This window comes from Mus pahari, chromosome 22 (assembly GCF_900095145.1).
Source record: "Mus pahari chromosome 22, PAHARI_EIJ_v1.1, whole genome shotgun sequence".
Taxonomy (NCBI): Eukaryota; Metazoa; Chordata; class Mammalia; order Rodentia; family Muridae; genus Mus; species Mus pahari.
Genome location: NC_034611.1, coordinates 23,154,820 through 23,164,336, shown reverse-complemented (window position 1 = coordinate 23,164,336; position 9,517 = coordinate 23,154,820). Strand labels below are relative to the sequence as shown.

Sequence of the window (9,517 nt, the reverse complement as noted above, 5' to 3'; positions counted from 1 at the left end):
GGACTGGTCCTGGCTGAACACCCCTCCTCAGGCGGGGAAAGGCGCCGGATGCCTAGTCAGACCTGGGGACTGGTCCCAGTCGAACACCCCTCCTTGGGGGGGGGGGGAGGCGCGGGATGACCAGAACCAGACACGGGTTCCTTCCCAGAAGCTGTGACTCTTCTCTAGTCCACCCTTTCCCCGGCAGAGCACTGGGACCAAGATCGGTAGTTTTTCTTCCACCTTGTATAGCTGACAAGTATTTGAATTGTCAGAAGAAGAATGGAGAAATTGAAACCAGAGTTTGAGCAAGAATATTGATTCACTTCTTTTCAGGATATATAAACAAATATGAAAAGTAAGGTGTTCCATTCATTTAAGTTGGTATGGTATAAGACCTCAATGTCATGTAATAACTTACCATCTGGTAAAAGCAGGTAGGGATAGAACTGGCTGGCCTTAGCCAATCAAGCTCATTCATAAATGTTCCAGGTGTGCTTCCTGTTTATACCTGAGTAACAAGATTTAGTTTCTTGTAGACTAAGAATTATTCAAATAAATTCATTTTCTCTTTCCAGGGAGCTGGAGACATCCCTTTGCCTTGATACCACCAAGCCTGCCTCCCCTACCTCTAATCACTCTGTTACAAAATACAGTCTCTGTAGAGTTGTCCATGATGTACAGCATCTTCTTTCTCTACAGAATGGGTACATGCTATGTACAATCACTGGTCAGGTGCCATGTGTTAGGTGTCATCTGTGTAGCCATCCCCATAAACTGAATTTTTATGATTCTCCATGATTTGCTGAAGAATGATACCCCTGACTCAAATAGTAGGTAAATACAAAGAGTGTTTTTTTTTTTCTTCTTTTTCTTTTCTTCTTCTTCTTCTTCTTTTTTTTTTTTTTTTTTCTGCAGAAGCCCAGCATGCTTAGGTCTCCTATTATCAAGACAGAGAGACAACCAAGTGAGCTTGCAGGCCCGTTTAAAGCACACTAGGGGATTCTGAAGTAAGTGATCCCTATGTTAACCTGTTGGGTCCATCTCTATGCACATTCCATTACCAGGGTGTTGGGGCTGGAAACTTGCTGGGGAGGTCTGGAAACTGTTGCTGAGGAAGTGGCTGAGGAAGTCTGGAAACTGCTGCTGACCCATTGTCTTTGCCCCAGGCCAGGTGGCAGTTTCTGAGGCCTGGATTCTCATGGAATTGCCCAGTTCTTGGAAAGAGATTTAGGCCTTGTCTCCTTAACTGCCAATTTGAAGCCTGTCATGGAATCAGCCTAGACTTCAAAAAACCTACCACCTAATATGAGAATCTCTACCTCACAAAAATGCAAAACAAGTCATTCAAGCTCTTGCTTCAAGATGTACAAAGACACAGTGGAGATTACTAGAGCCTGGTACAATTCGACACTTAGCCATAATTTACACCTTTGCACTTATCCCAAGAAGACCAGGAGGATCTTGGCAATGATAAATGTATATCGCAAGAATTACCAATGCTTGCTCTGCAGCACAGATAATGTTGTGGAAAATTAACTCAGAGCAAGCATCCAAGTGACTTTGGCAGAAAAGCACAGGGTTCAAATTGTTGGTTAATTATGACTACTATTTTGGTCTAACTTGACAGCTAATATCCCTATTAATTAATATGCTAACCAAAAGTTTGATGAAGTATTGACATAATAATTTCTTTAAAAGTCAAAATTGTATGTGCTGTCTGTCATGAAGTCATGTCTGTATTCATGGTGTGTATTGCCACAGGACCCTGTTGAGTCTGCAGTCCTGCTGTGTTGATAGCCATAGCCTGTGTTACTAGTTACGTTCATGCAGATGTTGGTGGTCTATGCTGCCTCTTGAAATCATGTTGGACTGCTGCTGGCATTACATTGGCACCCATGGACCTTGCTCTGGAGACCATGTTGAGAACAGTGTTCTATACTGCCACCAGAGGCAATGCCAATGTCTGTGACAAATGCCGAGACTTGAGGCCACGTGCAGATCCATGCTCCCATTGACTGTAAAGGGCACAGAGCTACTTTGGCAGTAGTAGCAATGACTGCAGACTCACACTTGGGAAAGAGAGGTGTAGAAGGTTCCTGTACCAACCATTAATTCCCAACCCTCACCCCTGTACTTCCTACTCCAAAAGTAATAGCCTAGACAGGAAGCCATTGGGAAAAAAGCTATTGAAAATTGCGATAAGGATGCTCATGTGTAGCTCTCCTTAGTTAATGGCTCCTGGCAGAAATGTGGTGAGGAAGGGCTCAGTTTTCTTTAAGGGACTGGTTACTGGGAGTTTGGCCATACTCCAGTGTGTATATGGGTGACACAAATTAAGCTTGTGGTGATTTTGTTATAGTTATTCTTTTGCATTCTTTTTTCTTTTTCTTTCTGGGTGGGGGTTAGTAACCACAAGGGTCAGACTTGAGAGGACTGGGAAGTGAGTGTGATTGGGGTGTATTATGTGAAATTTCCAAATGATCAATAAAAATGTTCTATTGGAAAAAAGAAACAAACAAAAGATTCCAACATTTTATTCTTAACCCCTGAAGATTTTCCCCAATTCAGATTTTCAGTAAATTAGTTATGTCACATCGCCATAATCCAGTTTTCTAACTTTGCCATAACCTTCTGAATTCCTCTTGTGTCCATTTACAATTGACTCTTGTTCTCAACACTAGCCCTAGACAACCACTGATCTAATTTCAGTCTTTATAAATTTGTTTTTCTAAACACATATAAACCAAGGCACAGAGTGTATTGTATCCCATGTCTGAATACTTTTAATTGGAATAGCATTTTTAAGCTACACAGTAGTAGTTGAATATTATTTTATTTTGTGAGCTTTTGTTCATTAACTATTTGATGGATATATGTGCTGGTTACAGTTTGGGATATTCTTAGTAATAATACCTTGAACATAAATACATATATATATCTATACATTATATATGTGTCTACATTTTTACTCTTTCTAACTCCAGTAACAATCTCTGTTTATCCCCTTCCTACTGAAAATTTTCCTCCTGACAAAGCGTCTCCTACTTTCATATCTCTTTTGTGTGTGACTTATTCAGTTCATTGAGAGTTGTTGCATGAACACGGGTGTAGGTTATTTACTGGAGCATGAGTAACTTACCAGTGGTTACACCACCGAAGAAAACGACAGCTTTTAAACTGAGCACCCATTAGCTGTTATTAGTCTTTGGGGAGTGGTGAGGCTTTGTGTGCCTCTGTCCCTTGCACTATGAAATGCTGGCTACCAAATCAGGTCTTGTGTAGGAAAGTACAACAGCAATGAGTTCACAAGTGCAATGGCTGTCTCATCTCACAAAGAATTTATTTTATATAGTATGTCTTCTATCTTCTGGCTCTTATGGCCTTCCACTTTCATTCGTATGAGATTCCTTGAGACTTGGAATGGATTATGTAGTTGTTCCCTTTAGGGCCGAAAACTCTATAATCCATTATTTTTGGTATATTGATCAATTATAGTTCTTTGCATTGAACACAGCCTACTGCCGTAAGAAGCTTTTCTGACCAACATGGAGAGCAGCACTAATCCATGTGTATGTAGTAGGCAGCTTAACAACATGTCCCTTTAGTAAAACAATAGCAGTAGGCTTCTCTGTATGGCCTCTGACCTTTTTAGCCACAGGCACTTGACCAGGTTTAGGGTAAGGTATGAATTCCTTCCTTTGTAATGGGCCTTTAATCCGAAAAGTGGTTAGTTTCCCCTCTAACAGTAAGCCACCATTACCCCAGGGGGCACATCTTGCCAATACATCATTGCTATAATTTACAGAGGTCACTCAGACTGTTAATGACTTTCCTCTACTGAGAGCCTGTGTAGCACAGTATGGCATGGTCAAAGTTGCCCAGAATGTAGGACGGTTTTTGTTCAGGTCCAACTTGTTGGTTTTTTTGTTCGTTTGTTTGTTTGTTTTTTGTTTTGTTTTTTTGTTTCCATTTTTTGGTGTTCTGTGCATTATTTTAAGCAGTAGGGTCTTTCCTATGCATAGCGTTATGTGAACAGAAATGCTAATGTTGTTTGAGCACACATGGAGTTCATTGTTATTTTATTTTATCCTATCATATAGATATATAATTCACTAAGATACTATCCTTTTCCCTGTTGAACTGCACTCTCATGTTCATTGAAAATCAATTGGTGTAAATGTAAGACTTTACTTATGAACTCTTAATTCTTTTATTTGCCTATATGATATTCCTGTGTGTAAGCTACACTGTTAGTATTAGTTCTTGATATTAGCAGTTTATGTCATCCAATCTTGTTATTTTAAAAGTTACAATGAAAATTATTCATGTCTGAATTCCCACATGTGTTTTAAAGTCAGCTTGATATTTTAGTTCACAGTTAGGTAGTGGTACTGTATACCTTTAATCCCAACACTCAGGTGAATTGCTGTGATTTCTAGACTGAGTTTGACTTACAGAACAAGTTCTAGGACAGCCAAGGCTACAAAGAGGAACCCTCTCTTGAGGGGAAAAAAAGAGGTAGGGCTGGGGATGTAGCTCAGTTGGTAGAGTTGGTGGAGTATTTGCCTAAGATGAACAAGACCCTGGGTTCAGTCCTCAGCACTTTTATAAACTGAGCATAGTGGTACACATCTGTGATTCAAGAATTCAGGAGCAGAAGCAAGAAAAAAAAAAAAAGATTTCAAAGAAAGCCTCGGCTACATGGTGTGTTAGAGGTTAGCCTAGGCTAAATGAGACTGTCTCTAACAAATAAAAATAAGGAAATATTTTTAAGCTATCTAGGATTTTGATGAATTTGAAGATAAATTTGGGAACACGGCCATTTCTTCTGTAATGACTCTTCTTATTTATGATAATATCTGTCCATTTACTTTTGTCATCTGTAATTTGCTATCAACAATAAATTATAGTTCCTGTATACACATCTTATCCTTTGTTAAGTTGTTTATGCTTGTGATTTGAAGAACCTAAGCATATTTATAACACTCTCTTTCAGGCTAACCTCAACTTATCTCAGATTGTTTTTTGAAGGACTTGAGGGAAAGGAGGATGACTCAGCATAGAAAGGAGCTTGCCACTAAACCTGACAACTTGATTTTGACCCCTCAAACCCACATGACAGAAGGAGAGACTCAATTCCCTCATGGTGCTCTCCAATCTCCACTTACACACAGTGACATATGTGCACATGTATATGGAATTAATCTTTTAGTGTAAATATATTTAAAGAAACATGTGCTTTTATTTTAACACTCAGCACGTTTTAATATTTCTGATGTCCCAGTTAAGCTTAATTTTCTTTACTTACATTATCTACACTTACAAATTCATGTTGCTATATTCTAACATTGATACTATAATTAAAATAATTTATATGCCATAATTAGAACATTGCTTAATTTTGAATGTATAAGGAAAGGACAGATTTGCATTCCAGACTTTTTTTTCCAAATTATGCATGAACCATAACCACAGCTTGTTAGAAATATATGAGTTCAGGAATCATTTTAGGGACATTGAGTTAGGAGCTGGGGTTTGCCTCGGGTCACTCACTTGGACACCAAGGAATCCCAAGGTCTGGACTTGGTCCTCATCAGGCTTTTTACTTTTTTCAGTTTTAAAATCTATACAGTTTCAAACCTTTGTAATTGAAAAGTACTACACAAGCTCCTCTGGGATGTCATTCTCTCAAGAAAGACAGAAGGGAGAAGCACACAAGATGCTTTGGAGGGAAGAGAAAACAGGGTCATGATGCAACTACATTGTACTGTCAAAAATAAAAGAGCAAATAAACAAATAAATAAAAAAATGATCCAATAAGACATTAGAGCCATTAGTGACATTCTCCTCTATCATGCTATAGCATTTTTGATTGCTATATCATTGAACAAAATGTGCAGAATTTATAAAATATTTTCTTTTTCTTTTTCTTTTTCTTTCCTTTTTCTTTTTCTTTCTTTGTTTTTTCTCCTGAAAACTTCTTGACTCTGCAAAATTTATTTAATTCTGTTCAGTAAAGTATTTTCTTTTTTTTTAAAAAATTTTTTCCAAATTTTTTATTAGGTATTTTCTTCATTTACATTTCAAATGCTGTCCCGAAAATCCCCTATACCTTCCCCCCACCCTTCTCCCCTACCCACCCACCTCCACTTCTTGGCCCTGGTGTTCCCCTGTACTGGGGCATCTAAAGTTTTCAAGAACAAGGGACCTCTCTTCCCAATGATGGCCTACTAGGCCATCTTCTGCTACATATGCAGCTACAGACATGAGCTTAGGGAGGTACTGGTTAATTTGTATTGTAGTTCCACCTATATAGCTATCTTTCGTGAGGCTATGCCAGTGCCTGGCAAACACAGAAGTGGATGCTCACAGTCAGCTATTGGATGGAACACAGGGCCCCCAATGGAGGAGCTATAGAATATTTTCAAAAGGAAACTTTGCTTGGCAGTTTCACTGTCCTACCATTATTACCAGTATTGAACTTTAAAAATTTTGAAAACCAATATTTGGCAGTTCCATGAGTCTTTGTTCAGGGACACTTTACTTTATCAAGCTATAAAAGACACTCTAAATTCAGAAGTTAGAATATTCAGGTTCTTCTTTCAAAGACAAACCATTTTACAATAATGATCTGGGCTTTTGAGTGTGAGCAGCAAACAGGGATGGGCAGCTCCTTCCCGCATTTGCGCTTCCTTCTTGGCTCTCCTAGTAGTTGCTCACTTGCAGAGTGATGGCCAATGGGGAGAGGTGACCTACAAGCAGGTAAGGAAGGTGGGGTGGCTTTTGCTTCATCAGTGATGCTGCAGATTAGCTTCCAGTCTTCTCAATTGAATCTGCTTTCTTCAGCCACCACACAGACCTGCTTGCCCTTTTAGATGTCCCTTCTGGACAGAATACTTTTAGTTCATATGACCTTGGAAAGTTGGTGGGGTAGTCTGAATATGGTTGACCAATGAAAAGTGGAACTATAAGGAGGGGTTGTCCTGTTTGACTAAATGTAGCCTTGTTGGAATATGCCTTGTTAGAAGAAATATGTCATTGTGAAGGCAGGCTTTAAGGTTCTACAGTCAAGCTCAGTCTAGTCCAGAACAGAGTTCCCTCACAGGTGCCTGTGGACAATTTTCTTTCTGGCTGCCTTCAGATTAAGATGTAGAACTCTCAGCTTCTTCTCTAGCACCATTTCTGCTTGCAAGCTGCCACGTGTCCCACATTGATGATAACGGATTGAACCACTGAAACTATAAGCCAGTCCCAATTAGATGTCGTCTTTTCTAAGAGTTGCTTTAGTCATGGTGTCTCTTCGTAGCAATGGAAACACTAAGATACTTGGACTCAACCAATTATAGAATTATTAGCTTTTTTGCATTAATAATATGCAAGGAAGCTGTAATGAGAATCTATTCTAAATGTTCCATATATGAAGGCACAATTCAAGCTATTCTGGAGGTCTTTCCACATGGGTGTTTATGTTCTCTCTTTTGTTGCCCATGAAAAAGCCTAAGACAGCAGATGTTTCCTAAAGAGACTGAAAGGGTTTTTTCCTCTTCAACAGCTAAGAGGAGTTGTGGATACTGAAAGGAAATTTGGAAAAACCAGATTCAAAGTCATCAAATCCCAAGTTTGCCCAAAAACTTCAGGAAGAATAGATTTACAAATGTATTCCTTTTACTCACTAGCTATTCTTTTCACACATACAGGAACCACTGAGGTAGCTATTTTAGTCAGAAACCAGTGACATATGGCTACCTTAACACATAGACATTAACCTTGACCTTTTCATCCCCCAGAAAGCTACATGTATTTCAATGAATTAGCACCGATGAACACCCCTTATAAAACTCCTGTTAACAACTACCAGCTCCTCCTTTACTGTGACATCCCCTCTCTATCCATTAACACCATTAAATCTTCATATTTTGTTCTCCCAGTCTCCAAAAATTCTCCACACTCCTCCCTCTCACTGTCTCTCTTTTTTCTGCATCTGCTTTCTCACCTCATTCACTTTATAAAATGAGAAAAAGGAATATTTATGGGTCAGGGGGAGATCACACAGTGCTTCCAATTGCTTTTCCAAAAAGAAAAATAAATGTTTTTTTTTTTTTCATTCTTGATGATATTGGTAGGTTTGAGTTCTTGGTTATGAGGAGGCACTGTCTCATGTTAGTACTTTACCATGTCTTTGTGTCTGAATGACAAGCTTGGAAGATAGCGAAGGTATCATCAAAGATGTTTGGGCTTGAGGCCAAGGAAGAGAACAAGGGCACATGAAATGATTCTCAAAACTGGGGGTAGAGCTATGCTGTGAAACATATGTTGGCAGCAACTCCCTTTCTTCTTTGTAGGTAGCATTGCCTTTGATACATTTCTCCTTTCACATTCTTGACTAGTAAAGCATATTGAAAAGAAGCAATCTTGGGAAAATTTTGATGTTCATTTCTCTACAATTTAAACTCCTGAAGCTCAGCAGTGCCCTTTTCCAAACATTAGGGTGGACAGACAGCCTTTAGCGGAGGCTTGTACAGCATAGACCTGCTGAAGTTAAATCCTAAGAAACAGACTGAAGGGCTTCTGGAGGACAAACTGATTGAGGGTTGAGTTAATTTCTGTCCTTTTGACTAACCATGTGACAATGGAACATGGCCAAAATAAATGGAGCACAGGAGACTGATCCTTAGTCAGGTGACATGATCCATTTATTACCTAGGTGAGAGCAGAGTCAAGTCCCTGGCCACCATGCTGTGCGATTGCATTTTCTGCTACATTTGTGCTGCCCCACTGAACTAAGGAACCCAGTCATTCTTGTATTACGGTGGTTAAAGGACACAAGTCATTGAAGGCCTTTGGGTAGCAACATCTGGGTGATACCTCACAGTACAGAAAAAGCCTCAAGGAGCTGTGCCTCAAGTAGTTGCACATCTGTTTCAGCTTTGAAAATATGGTGTTCTTTTTGTGAGGACGTCCTTGAAGAATATTTAGTTGTTGTTTGCATATTTCACCATTTTTCAAAACTATTGGTCAAACACTGTCAACACAGGTGGTGAACAACATTCTGAGAATCCTTTGTGTCTTAGAGATAGTGGATTTTTAGATCTAATAAAGGCAGGCCCTTGATATGAAATGTATTCTTTGTAAATGGAGTGTATGTTCTTTGTGATTACTAATGGGATCATGATCAATCATCACAGTTTTTGGCTTCCGATGTGAGAAAAAGTGCCATGTCACTTCTTGGTTCTATTCTGATGTAACTCTTCCTAGGAATTTGTGTTTGTGTGTGTGTGTGCGCGTGCCCGTGTGTGTGTGTGTGTGTGTGTGTGTGTGTTTTCCAATTTTTACTAGGTATTTACTTCATTTACATTTTAAATGCTATCCCCAAAGTCCTCTATACCCCACCCCCCACTCCCCTACCCACCCACTCCTCCTTCTTGGCCCTGGCGTTCCCCTGTACTGGGGCATCTAAAGTTTGCAAGCCCAAGGGGCCTCTTTACCCAATGATGGCTGATTAGACCATCTTCTGCTACATATGCAGCTAGAGACA

At 39.5% G+C, this 9,517-nt stretch overlaps 1 long non-coding RNA gene across 1 annotated transcript in view; it reads left to right on the top strand.

The window, feature by feature from the left end:
* The window catches only part of LOC110338603, a 60,908-nt gene that overhangs the window by 2,672 nt on the left and 48,719 nt on the right, over positions 1-9,517 (top strand). The window contains exon 2 of the long non-coding RNA XR_002381304.1: positions 4,979-5,172. This is a non-coding gene — a long non-coding RNA (uncharacterized LOC110338603). The remainder of the gene's footprint in view (positions 1-4,978; positions 5,173-9,517) is intronic.